The sequence below is a fragment of the Schistocerca nitens genome, chromosome 1, assembly GCF_023898315.1.
Source record: "Schistocerca nitens isolate TAMUIC-IGC-003100 chromosome 1, iqSchNite1.1, whole genome shotgun sequence".
Classification (NCBI taxonomy): Eukaryota; Metazoa; Arthropoda; class Insecta; order Orthoptera; family Acrididae; genus Schistocerca; species Schistocerca nitens.
Genome location: NC_064614.1, coordinates 876,875,653 through 876,889,754, shown reverse-complemented (window position 1 = coordinate 876,889,754; position 14,102 = coordinate 876,875,653). Strand labels below are relative to the sequence as shown.

General features: G+C 37.7%; 1 protein-coding gene across 5 annotated transcripts in view; it reads right to left on the bottom strand.

Annotated features, from left to right (window-relative positions):
• LOC126263670 (sedoheptulokinase-like) overlaps nucleotides 1–13,224 on the bottom strand; it is a 179,039-nt gene extending 165,815 nt beyond the window's left edge. For 3 of the 5 annotated variants that reach the window (XR_007546887.1, XM_049960804.1, XM_049960812.1), the window contains exon 1: nucleotides 12,381–13,224. The gene's annotated coding sequence lies outside the window, so the exon portion shown is untranslated. Of the gene's footprint in view, nucleotides 1–6,829; nucleotides 7,020–12,380 lie in introns of all 5 variants that reach the window. The other 2 variants (XM_049960791.1, XM_049960785.1) reach the window with 2 other exon arrangements.
• Between the last annotated feature and the right edge of the window lie 878 nt (nucleotides 13,225–14,102).

Genomic DNA, 14,102 nt, shown 5'->3' with positions numbered 1-14,102 from the left:
GCTCCTCGAATCACTGGTGCATGGTTCTGGCTCCGAGACATGGACAATTATACTGCTGAAAGATTACATTGCTATCGGGGAAGACATCAAGCATGAAGGGATGCAGGTGGTTCACAGATGTCTGTGTGTCTTTGATTACTACCCCAGGTCCCATGGAAGCACAGGAAAGTGTCTCCCATAGCGTAATACTGCTCCCGCCAGCATGCACCCATGGCATGCTGCATGTTTCTAATTACTGTTCACCTCAATGATGACATTTGTGGAGATGACCATCAATCTAGTGTAGCAAAACTGTGATTCACCCGAAAGCCGATACGTTTCCATTAATCGACTGTCGAACTCTGGGTGGTCCCTTGTCCACTCCAATCATATTGATGATGATGTTGGGTCAACATGTGAACACATAGGGGTGGTCTGCTGTGGAGCTCATGTACAGCAATATATGATGAATGGGGTGCTCTGACACACCTGTAAGTGCACCAGCATTATGCTCTTTTGGCAGAGATGCCACACATCACCGTCTATCCTATTTTTCAGAGCACACAAGCCTCTGAACCCCATGATCTGTAAAAAGTCATGGTAGTTTCACTGTCCTTCTACCTCTTTCTGTAAGTGCTTACAATAGTAACACGTAAACATTCGACATGCCTTGCTGTTTTTGAGGTACTCATTCACAGGCTCTGTGTAATAATAACCTGCCCTTTGTCACAGTCACTTATCTCAATGGATTTCCCCATTTGCAGCCCATTTCTTCGCTAGGGCAATCCCCCATCCATGTTTGCTCCACCTTACTTACTTTTGTTACTATGTCACATGTCCACAATATGGCATTTGAAGTTTCAGTGGGCAGTGGCCATAATGTTTTGGTTTATCAGTGTATGCCGTCATTGTGAACAATTCAGTGTATGCCATCATTGTGAACAATTTTCTTGGTATGGTATTTGAAAAAGTGTAAAAACTCATGTGTTTGTGTGTAATCTTGATGCAGCCTATCCAATCATGACTGGTGAATAATACAGATCTAGTAATAAGATTATAATAGAGGGAAACATTCCACGTAGGAAAAATATATCCAAAAACAAAGATGATGTGACTTACCAAATGAAAGTGCTGGCAGGTCGACAGACACACAAACAAACACAAACATACACACAAAATTCAAGCTTTTGCAACAAACTGTTGCCTCATCAGGAAATACGGAAGGAGAGGGAAAGACGAAAGGATGTGGGTTTTAAGGGAGAGGGTAAGGAGTCATTCCAATCCCGGGAGCGGAAAGACTTACCTTAGGGGGAAAAAAGGACAGGTATACACTCGCATACACACACATATCCATCCACACATTTAGATATATTTTTCCCACGTGGAATGTTTCCCTCTATTAATTTATATCATCTTTGTTTTTAGATAGATCTAGTAATAAAATAGTAATAACAGCAGACAGGTTACATTAGAAGTCCTGCTGTTTTGCAGTTACAGAAGAATGTGTTCCATTTGTTTACTGCATTCTGTAGGTCATTCATAACAGCCAAGAGATTGCAGCAGAAAAAAATGTGTTTCACAGTAGTTATGATGAACAACTCTTAAGGTATGCATTTTAGAGCCACTGTTTACTGAACATTTTTCTTGTTTTGATCCACTCTACCACCCCTCAAAATATGCAATACTTGTCTTTAACACACTGTATACGCTGTTGAAGTACCAGATAGAAACAGCAACTCAGGAGTGTAATAAAATCATCTGCGACTTTTTTGCTCGTAGGAGCTACTTTCCTCCTATTATAAAAATCTTATAACTGGTAATGTGTGTAGTTGTCATCAGTTGTGACTGGTTGTTGATATACTTAATTCATGTGGCTTGCACTGGATTCCCGCTAATGTACCCTTGAATCATTCCACATCCCTGAAGGCTCTGCTTCTCGACTGGATTTAAGTAATAAAATGTGTGAATGAATGAATAAAATGAGAACTTATTTAGCTCCAAATTCTGTAACATTACAACAGTATTGTATAAAATGTGTTTACAAAGTTATGTATTAGCTACAAATAGCCGAAGGAGTATATCTGTATGTTTTCTATTTTACATGCAAATTTAATAGCAAGAATGCCTGTATATAATGCTACTTTTGTCTTTGTGTGATCAGTGTTTCACCAATGCATAGTTGAACTAAATTTAGAGATGAACTGTAATGAACATTTTATCATCACTACCTTGCATTGTTGCATGTTCATAACTGCCGAACACAACACCACCAAATTCACAATGAAGCATCTAGCATTTAATAAACATTCAAGCAGTGGTTAAATTTGGCAAACATCAGTAAAGTTTCATGAATATTACTGGATTCCGGTAAGTCTAGGGCCTGCACCTCTACATCACTTACAAATAAAATGTTATGCAGTCAGCATGTGTATCATATACCACCAAATTTACCATGTCTCATAACAGTCATTATACAATAAGCTTTTACCCTCCACTTTCCAGAAACAACTAACTGACATAGTTCAAATCATTTCTGAAGATATTTAATGATGTATAGCTTCCATTTTCTTAACTTAGTTGCTAATCTGTAATCTTATACTCAATATTTTGTTAAGTACAATGTCACTACCAAGCGAGGTGGCACAGTGGTTAGCACACTGGACTCGCATTCGGGAGGACGACGGTTCAATCCCGCGTCTGGCCATCCTGATTTAGGTTTTCCGTGATATCCCTAAATCGCTCCAGGCAAATGCCGGGATGGTTCCTTTGAAAGGGCACGGCTGACTTCCTTCCCTGTCCTCCCCTAATCCAATGAGACCAATGGCCTCGCTGTTTGGTCTCTTCCCCCCAAACAACCCAACCCAACCCATTGTCACTCTATACATATCACAGATACCTGTGATATGATCTACACAATGTAGTGAAAGCATTAATTTATTTTTTGAAACATAGTGATAGTACTCTTTTCCCCAGTTTCATCAAATATAAATATTAAGCACTGGTTTTTGGTAATTGGGTTATTCCCCATTTCTGATTAAAAACTGGTAGTCAGTACCCTTTTTGGACATTGCAATATGGGATAAACACTACAACACAGGTGGGCAGAATGCAGAGAACTTCAATGACTTTTTCTCATTACAGAATAGCCATTCAATCCACTTTTTAAGGTTTTATATATATTTAAATTACTGCAGTTATCATTATTTTCTCATCTGGAAATACTATAACTAATTCAACATTATTCTGCTGACAAAATGTCATTTCTGAGGTGGCAAGATAAATCAGTGCCAAATCCATTTTTGATGATCACCAGAAGGCAGCTTGTCAAAAGACATTTATTTGACTGGTGAAACATTATTGTACTACCTACCTTGTAAACATGGCAGCAACTTATTGGAGGGGGGGTGGGGGGGTGGGGGGGGGGGTGCTCACAACCTCTCTGTGGCTATATTGTGGCCAATGCTGTAAAATGATAAAATTGTGTTTGTGTATGCACTGTACATCTGTATGTTGTATTTATTATCATAATGTGTATTCAATAGACCATTCACACAGTTTTGTATACATACTCTACTTACTCTTTCCATATGCATTCCACTAAATCTTCCATTTTGACTATATGCAAAAAAGCTACATCTAGTCTGCCAAGCCAAATTATTGTGGTAGTGTCAAAAGTGCCATTTGCAGTGCACACAACTAGACTACAAGAAAATCACTCAATCAGGTGCCTGTAAGAACCTGGAACCATGCTCCTCACATGCTTCCCTCGTGTAATGAAGAGTATGTGGCAGAATATACACAAAGTGAACACCACATTTGAGGTTATCCACAGATTTTCATTAGAGTTAAGAACAGGTGACTTTGGAATCTGACATAGCACTAGGAAGTCTTGAACATGCCCTTCCAGCCATTTGTGTATACTTCTGCACAGTTGGGTTACTTTTCTTGCTGAAAGATCCGATTATGCATCGAGATGGCAATTACATGCATGGATGAATATGACTGATCATAAAATCAGACAAGCATATTTTCACATGAGTTGGTAGTCCTAGATGATGCCAAAAAAATATTCCCATGGACAGAACTCTGCTTGTGCCATATATTGTTCTTCCAGCATTCCACAAACTTCTTTTCTTACCTATTATTTCTGATTTCATTTTGTGCTTTGTCTGGTAAATTAACTTTTACTATTCTTCTAAATCGTCTGATTAAACGGCTTTAACTTTCTTCTTCTTTTTTTATATATACACTAACTTTCTTGAGGTCCATGTTTTACTTTCATATCTACTGCTGCATTTCAAGACACAAATTTTCAGTATTTACTACTTCAACATGTATTCTGTCCAATAAATTTTCCTTCACTTGTATCAACCAACTTCTGATTTCTTTCTTGCTTCAGTCATTTCCTCTACAACTGGATATCCCTCAATTCTGATCATAAGCAAGGCACTATTCTGCTTTTTATTATTCTTTATTACTCTCATCTCAGCTTATTTTTTATCCTTAAGCCATATTTGTCTTGTGTTTGCATCCATCATAATTAGTATATCTTCTCCGAGTCTTTAAATTTACCAAAAAATTAAAACTGTGATCTATCTAGGACTTGAACCAGGGCCCTTGCCTTTTGTGGCCAATGTTCTTACCACCTGATCTGTTCAGGCATGACATACATCCCATCTCCACAGCTTCTTAGCAACTGTTCTGTTCAGGTGTGATGTAAAATTCATCTTCACAGCTTCAAGTTGGCAAGTACTTCTCTCCTACTGTTCTCAGTAACTCAGTCAGTAACCGCGTTTTCCACAAAACTCAGTCCCAATCCAACACACAACTTTAATAAGCACCACACTGCACAATTGAGAGTGAAACATTCATTTTCTACATATTTTATGTCTTTCTAACTTTCTCGAAAGATGAACAATATAGTTCACAAATCTTACCATTGGTATCTGTTCCTCCAACACTTTTATCCTGAGTTCGAGTCTCGGTCTGGCATACAGTTTTAATCTGCCAAGAAGTTTCACTTTTTTCCTCCTTTTGATACTTTCATGTCCCTCATTACTTTTCAACATGCAAGTTAAATAACATTTTTTTGCTCTTCATATTTATTACCCTATTTTATTTTGGTAAGCGTAGATCACTTTCCTCCTCCTGTTCTTTAAGCTATGTCCACCTCACTTTTTTTTTTTATCTTATACCACCTTACATTGTTGAAGGCTTATCTACGTCCACAAATGTTGTGATAATATTCTGATTTTCTTCCTAATGTCAGCAAAAATAGGGCAACTGTTTCTCAGGTAGGTTTAACTTTTTGAAATAAAACTGGTAGGCCTATATGACCAGCACCTCTTCAAATTTTTTTTCCTATTCTGCATACTACCATAGGCAACAAAGTGCAAGCATGAGATGTCACACTTACTGCCCAATAGTTTTCACTTTTATCAGCTAATTAATACTGTCTTGGGCAAGGTGCCAATAATGCTTTGTATGGATATTTGCTGATGTCTTACATGACAGTTTTCGACATTAGCTCAAAATCCTTAAACATTCGACTGGTTTGAGGAACTCAGAAGGTATGTTGTGACTTCCTGTGCTCTCAAGTAGTGCTATGCTCTGTCCACACTTCATCTCATTACTGAACTGATATTTTGCCTGAAGTTTCTCTTTCACATCCATCCCACAGTGGAACAGTCCTCATACATCACACATACCTTTGATTTACTAGAGTTATCTACCTGCCCTCTCTTCTACACTTATACAATTTGGTAAAAAGCAGCCTTCTGCAAAGTTTACTCAACAGTATTTCATAATCACCACAGTAAAAATTTTGGACAAGTGTTAAAAAGACTAATACTAATAATAATAACAATAATTTATGAAGCTTAATGACTAAAATTTTAATGTCTTTTGAGTTAACAAGCCACTCCTGACCTCTAACATTAGAGTAACAACTATTTTATCTGCACAGTATAATTGTAAATTTACATGATAAACTACAGAAACAATACTGAAAATGGAATATACTGTAACACACTCAGAGGATTCTGTTTTGAAGTTTTAGATAACTGGAGTACACAAAGGTGAAACTGGATGCAAGGGCACCTCAGTTACTAACAAACCTAAAAATTAACAAAACTCAACTTCTTTTTACAAACTGAGCACTATACGTTAATCTGGCACCTGCAGCAGTTCTTTACACAATTTACACTTGTATTATTTTGAACCAATAGAAAGATTCACTTATCTCTGAAGCAAAATAAATTAAAAATTTTGAGGTACATTTTTGTTAGCATGGGGCCAATAAGTGAGGAGAAATCTGCAACAATCACAGCTGATTCAGATGTTTGATCAAACAAGATGGTACGGTGGCAAAAAAATTTGTCATGCTTGGGGAAGAACATGACTCCAAATGCCTGCAAATCCAGACTAGCATGTGGTTTCTTAAGTCAAAAGCATTTTTTACACAGTAAGCACTTTGTCATCATCAGTTTGGAGAAATAGTGTGGAGAGAGGGGAAAAGGAACTCGGACTCTAACATACAGTGCCATGTAGAGAGAAAAACAATGAAGGGAACAAGCCTGTGCCTCCCATACGTAATAATATCAGAGACAAGCACAATGCAATTAAGCTGTATATGTTCCATACAGTCAAAACTGATATTGCTTTAGGGAGTAACATAATCACACAATGGTATACATTACTACATTAAAAATATCAGTTTTCAGTGTTGTGTTTCCTCATGACTGACATAGTCACCCTGTTTCTGAACATCTCCAGACTCCTAAAGACAGAAGGTTAGGGAGCTGAAGGGTCAACAAAAACTTGCAGACTGTGCAAGGTTGCATGCAGATACCTTTCACTACACTCTGGTTAAAATTGCTTTGCGGCTGATGTTTCAGCAAGTCGAGTGGTAGTGGCCAACGACCATCTAATCACAGTTCTTTCTTGAGTGCAAAGTGCTGGCAGTGCTGCCTGTTTTGTAGGTGCGTGCAGTTCCTTGTGAAGCATGGATGGCTGTACATTGGCAATAGTACCCCCTGCCACTGAAATCACAAACCAATTTTAATCAGACTATAACTTCGCCTTCAAAAAAGGACAGTCATCAGACAATTCTCCCCAGTATTTTGGCAGATACTTGCAGTTTTCATTTTGTAATGTGTAAATGGAGTCAGTCCAAAAATACTGATCACAAAGTGTTTTCTGCAAAGCTCATTGTCAATGGGAAGTTTCTTCCTTGTTAAAAAAAAAATTAAATGAGATTTTGTATATCCATCTGGCAAAGCAATCCCAAATCAATCTAGTGCAATACCTGGATTATCAATATGTATAACAGTTAAGTGCAAATAATCCAAACAACAGTGACCAAGTTGTGCTGCTAGATGAAGGCAGCAGATGGCACAACTGATGCTGCCAAGTCAGGAAGGAAGACACTAAGACCAGTAATATTAACCATTAATTTGGTAAGAAATAGTCACTTCAGATGTAATCTCCTTTTACTGTTAGGTAGTACCAGTTTCACAGATCTTACAGCTGCACATAAACGAAAAAAAAGTTATTATGTAGAAAAATATATAATTCCAAGCTAAGATGAAACTGTAATGAAAAAGGTACTCACTAGAATCAAGTCATGACATTCAAAGCATATTATGAGAAGACCCAGCTTTCATACCAGTCCCATTGAATAGCTTATCCACAAAAAAGGGTATGTCCTAAAACCTTTGGAGAAGGGTAAAAACAATGAAGAGAAATTTTATATACTGCCATAATGGTTAAGGAAGAGGTGTAAGAGGCATTCACCATATGTCATGATGCAGAGGCAAACAATCGCTATCAGACACTATGTAAGTGACAGTCAACTGGCTAAAAACTACTGACTATGATGATAGCAATACATCAATAAAAATAGACTGCCATGTATGGGTTCTCATTAAAACCTAGAATCAAACATGCACGGTAACAAGCAGGTGTAATCCATGTCAAACACAAATAAATTGCACATGGCATCAAAATGGGTATGATGGAAATTTTGTTACTCCATTTATAACTGCATCCTTGAAAACAAAAAACAATTGGTTACCATATATGCTTTTCAAGACTCTTTACAACAGATCATAATACTCACCAATGCTAATCAAGACAGAACTGGCAGGCGTACATATAACAGAATACCATATCTTAATAAGATTTCTGACAAAGTTGGCAGATGCTTAAGACTGAAGAATACTGAGGCTGCGTACTTTATACCCATGACTGTAGGTCAAAAATATAGGCACAAAGGACACATCACTTGTGATAAACTCAAAACTATGGCTATGTACGATACCACATGTGACAACTGCTCACTGAGATATGTGTCAGATGGGCAGAAGCTTTGATGTTAGATTCGAAGAGTATGTCAACTTGGCACATTAAAAATCAGCCTTAAGTTCTCACCTTTTGGAACAGTGTCATTCTTTTAAGAATCTTTCAAATAATTTACAGATTTTGCACAGGGAAAATAAAGGTAATACCTTAAACATTCTCGAAGAAGTAGATATCCTATGCATGTCATCCTAGATTCACTCTGGGACATATTGACATTTGTACTTCAAGTTAATTGCAAGGGATCCACCCAGCCTTCTTATCTACCTTGCAAGAGTTTGACACATAAGTTCCATATTGTTCCCACTTCTGTGTCTGCGTGCACATTCCATCGCACATGCCCCTGCTGCTCGCTGGTCGGTTCCTGGTGTTTCTCAGTTGTGCTTGGGCATTCTGGTTTGCACTTTTGCACAATAATGGCCACCAGTATTTTTGGTAAGTTCCTTTCTTGGAATCAGTCATTAATGTCCCTTCGATACCTGCAGCATGGCAGCCTGTTTCTTTGGTACAATTTTGTTTACATGTTGTCATTCTTGCACTACACACAGCTTCTCCCTTTCCATCTGCCTAATTTTCATGCCATGTGAAAGTTATTTGGGTTGCTAGCTAAACTTCAGGTTATGGATTATACTTGCTTTCATGTTCGATTATAGATTTTAATGGGAACCCATACACAGCAGTCCATTTTCATTGACATGATGCTATTACGGCAATCAAAAACTTTTTAGCCAGTGAAACAGTCACCTAGATAGGAAGTGACAGTAGGTGATCAGCTCTACATGGTGACGTTTGTTAGCTTGGGATTATACATTTTTCTACATAATTGTTTTTCACTTATATGTATACAGATTAGCACCACCAGTAGCGCCTAACGATAAAAGAATATTACAGCTGAAATGATTTTATTTCTCAACGACTTATTGTGGCTGTGGTTATCCAGACTATCAAGTTTTTTGCATTTTATTTTGGTATCAGCTGTTGTCAGCTGCATTAGTGACTGATAGTAAGCCAAGTAGGTATAGTACTAACACACCCCTGTGCGGTTTGATGTTCAATGTTTTCATAGAATGCCCTTATGTTTCTGTTTCCCTATGCTCACTTACCCTACCTCACATACAAGCTATGTCTGTAACCAACATGTAGCTGCACTACTTAGGCACTGCTGGAAAGCTCTTATGTAATGCAATTCCTGTTAACACATACTTTTAAGCCAATGTAACACTAGACTAATTTGGACCACTCTTTTGATCAGTTAAAATTATAATTTTAAAAACATTTCCTGCAGACAACAGCATCATCAGCAAATGGATATTTCTACTGATCCCATTTGAACATTATTTATACAAGGTGTACAACTTTGCTTCCGGCAATAGGTGGCAACAACAGTAAGTAGTGGTCGAAAGAAACAGATCGCAGTCATCAGGCAGTTAGCTTGGACCTCGGTCAACATAACCTCATTCAAACATTAGTCGATTTGTGTCTGCATTATGAAGTTGTTCTTGATTGAAAAGGTCAGTTTATGAGCCTAATTCTTGTCATTTGCACGAGGTGTTACTGTTTTGTTTCAATCTGAGGAAAACAGAGGCTGAGTCTCATCGAATGCTCTCAAGTACGTGCAGTAAGGACGCAATTAATGAAAGAATGTGTCATGAGTGGTTTCAACACTTCAAGAACAGCGATTTTTAACGTTGTAGACCAGCATAGTGGTGGCAGAGAGAATGTTTTCGGAGAAGCAGAATTGGAGACATTAATGAGTGAAGACTCACGTCAAACTCAAGAAGAATTGGCACGATTAGTGGGAGTGACACAACAAGCCATTTCAAAATGTCTTAAGGCAAGTTGTGCTAGTCATAGGGTAAAAGGAGGATATTGCGCAGGAGATTTGTCTGTGAATAAGATTTGTAAGATAGCTGCACAAGAGGTAAACCTGGGAGAGGTGGTTGTTGTATGGGTTCATGGATTTGGTGTTGGGGTTAGAGATGTTTGCTGTTCATGCCTAGGCTGTAGGGAAGGGAGCATCTGATACAGTATGGGTTGCTGATGTCAAACAATAGGTCTTGTCACATGTGGGCTGGTTTATATGGACTGACATTAGAATGAGAGCTTCACTGAGGTGAAGATCAATGTTGATGAAAGACCTTTGTCTTATACCAGCAAAACCGAGAATTTTTCTACCTCATGGTAAGTATTGGCCAGCCTTTCGGTGACATAGCTGTATAGTTTTCTCAAGGGAATTTTCTTTTTGATAAATATTAGTGCGTGCACAAATTAAACAGTCCTATTACATTTCCTTGAGGAACTTCCAATGTTATTTTCCATTCTGCCGAAAATTCACCATCCAGTATAACATATTGGGATCTAATGGTAAAACATCCTTTACACCAACTGAATATTAGCCAAAATGCTCTGTAAGAGTGCAACATTTTTGCACAGTGCCAGTTACCTTTCGGTAACATACAAAGGCAAAAGTCTACCTGTTCAAGGCATCTACTATGTGCAAGATACAGATTGTGCAAAAAGGAGGCTATGTTTTATGCAAGTGGCTTTTCGTTACATGGGCTAATTTTCCATGAGAAGTTTAATGTCATTCAAGAACATTACTTTAGGAGGTGGAAGTATGTTCTTGGATCCTGCAACAGGACATTATCTCATGCTGTGTCTTCATTATTTTCTTCTTTATAAATTTGGGTGCACATCTTTATTTTACCATCACACAGGCTGTTCATTGTGTAAGAAATCTTTGATAAAGATGACTGTGGTGCTGTTCATTTCTAGTTAGAATGATAGTCACTGTTTTCACTACATTTTTTAAATGGTATGTTTAAGCTGACATTGTTCTTTGTAGTCTTTTAACCTTCATATGTTTACACAGAGTGCAACTTATGATCACTTTAGCTTCGGCCACAAATATTTATAATTGTTGGATCTGATCTAATTGTCCCAATTTAATATTTTAAGTAGAATGTCAGTGATGATTTATTAGTTCTACCAAATCATGGTCACTAAACATTGTATCTTAGGTGATGCTCAGAAAACAAGTGCCTTTCTAATCACGCAGTCTAAAACAATGGGGAAAAAAAAAAAAGAAAAACGGACTTCATAAGTTTTACATTCATTTACTAAACAAATATCTATTTAGAGATTTCCCAAAATAAACTTTCAACAGAAGAGCCCAATCCAATTTTAACTTACTGAAACAGTAGCTACATACAGTATACAAACTTTGTGTCAGATTGTTCTCCACTCTTGCTGGGATCTCAATAATCTAACGTACATAAAATATAAAATTGGTTAAAGATGCTGTGGAAGACAAGAAATCAAACCTTGATGCTAAACAATATTTTAAGTGTATTTTTTTTAAAGCTCTGTACGAAAAGATAATAGTAACTTAATAGAAAGTTTTATTAGTTAAGAATATTCTAGCAAGTTTCATAAGTACAAGTCTTAAATCAGAGCACAATTACCCACTACCACTATTATTTAGGTGTCACAGATTTGGTTTACATGGCTGTATTTATGGTCTGCTGCTGCGATGTGGAACTGTTTCCATCTATATTTGACTGCAGTTTCATGTAGCACACAATTTGTATTATAAATAAAACCAACAGGCAGAGAATGTTGGTATGAATCTTTCACAATGTCTGGCAGGCTTATCTATCCACGAAAGTTGTTCCGAGTTTTACAATTCTCTGTTCATCTTCTTTAATTTTGATATTTATCTTACACGATATCAAGATTGTTATTCATATTCTAACCATGATTTTTAACGGAGGAAAACTTAAGGCATCAAATAAGTAGTATGTAAACAGCAACTTATATTATGCACAGTTTCTGAATCGCGTAAGGAATATCTGGGTTTAAGTCCCAATGTCGAGTGGTTACTGATGCAGCACAGGCTCGGACAAGTTGGAAATCGGCCGGTCGTTGGCAAACGAACTATTCCAGCATTTTACTTAAAACGATTGAAACAACCGGAAATCTAAAGTAAATGGCCAAACCGGTAATTTTAACCGCAGTCCTGCCGAATGCAAGTGAAGTCTTACCAGTGTGTTACCTGGATCGGTGAAACGCGTTCTAATGCGCACATTCCGCTCAATGCGGAAATACATCATCATACCTTATGCATCATTAACTGAAAAAGGAATGAATAGGTTCGCAGACATCCGATTCAAAAAGGCTAAGTAAAACTAACATTCCCAAAAAAATCATTACTGCACAGTGGTACAGACGCACTTGGTCCTGGTTGATTAAAGGACATGGAGGGTTTTATAATTTAAACATTTTGCTTCAACTTTTTCTAAGAGCGAAAATGATAATTACCATCAACTTCAGTGATTCACAAAATTACATAACGTTCTTCACAAACAAAACAGAACCGAGTCACACAACCCGCTCACACTAACAACCATGAAACGCGTCAGTCAATTTACTATTGGAGCGTAAGCATCGAAAGATTTAGTATTCTCCTTTAAATGTACAGGTACATCAGCCTATTTCTTCACTGACATTTGTCATTACTACCTTTCAAGCAACCCGCACCAAATGCTTCTCCGCGCAACACGTAATTGTACTGTCGTAGGCAAAGTTATCTTGCACTCTGCTACTTCTGAAGGCCGCAGCTTTTTGTTCCCGTATATCCTAAACACCTCCAAGCGAGTAATTACTACAGAGATACAGGGCTTTCATAGGATCAATAAACCTCTTCTCGTCGAAGTTCAGCAGAATAGCTGATAGCACAAAGATACAAGAACCACCAAATATTTCATTCACTACATTCACATTCGTATTTTGCTTTATAAGGCGTTACATGTTATCTGCCTATATCATTGTTAATTTTCTCAAAATATCCAATCTCTCTTCTTAACTCATATAACAATAAAGCAGTGGTTTGTGTCATATGGTACTTCTATATCGATAGAACTATGTCGATAGAGATATCCACAGTGAGTAATATATTTTTAATGCACAACAGTTCGCCAGTTAAGCCGGGTAGACACATGCAACGAAAGTGTCACCACAAATAGTGACACATTGGATTTGCGTGTAGACCCACTTTTTAGTGGGGCATCTCCACAGATTGAAATTTTGCCATGCCACAAAAAGTTCAACTTGATTGTATGACATTGTTGCGCCGCTTTCCTTCCACCACTGCTTCCTGGTGGCTATATTGCGAAACACAATCATTCTGTTGCAGTTATCGTGGAGTAACTGCTGCTGTAATGCATCCGAAATAAGTGTGTCTTCATCTTATTACTGAAAAAAGTGGAAACACTGATCGGCAGGTACCCTTTCGCAGCTTCCAAAACTACAAGAACAACAACTTACCTTTCATTATCTGTAGGCACATTTGTGGAAAATTTGAGAAGCAATGATGTATCCCAAAAATATTAAAAGACTTTTTGGATGAATAAATAAATAAACTTAATATGTAACCGAAAAATAAATCGTATAAACATCATGGTTTGTGATATCAAACAGTGTCCGTGAATTAGCGAGACGAGACGAGAGCTGTTATTTGTACTCAAGGTGATTTATGTGAAAAGGTTTCCGACGTGGTTATGGCCACACGACGAGGAACAGCAGACTTCGAATGCAGAATGGTAGTTGGAGCTAGACGCATGGGACATTCCATTTATGATATCGATGGGGAATTCAGTATTCCGAGATCCACAGTCTCAAGAGTGTGCTGAGAATACCAAATTTCGGATAATATGTCTCAGCACGGACAGCACAGTGGCCAGCGGTCTTCATTTACTGACCGAAAG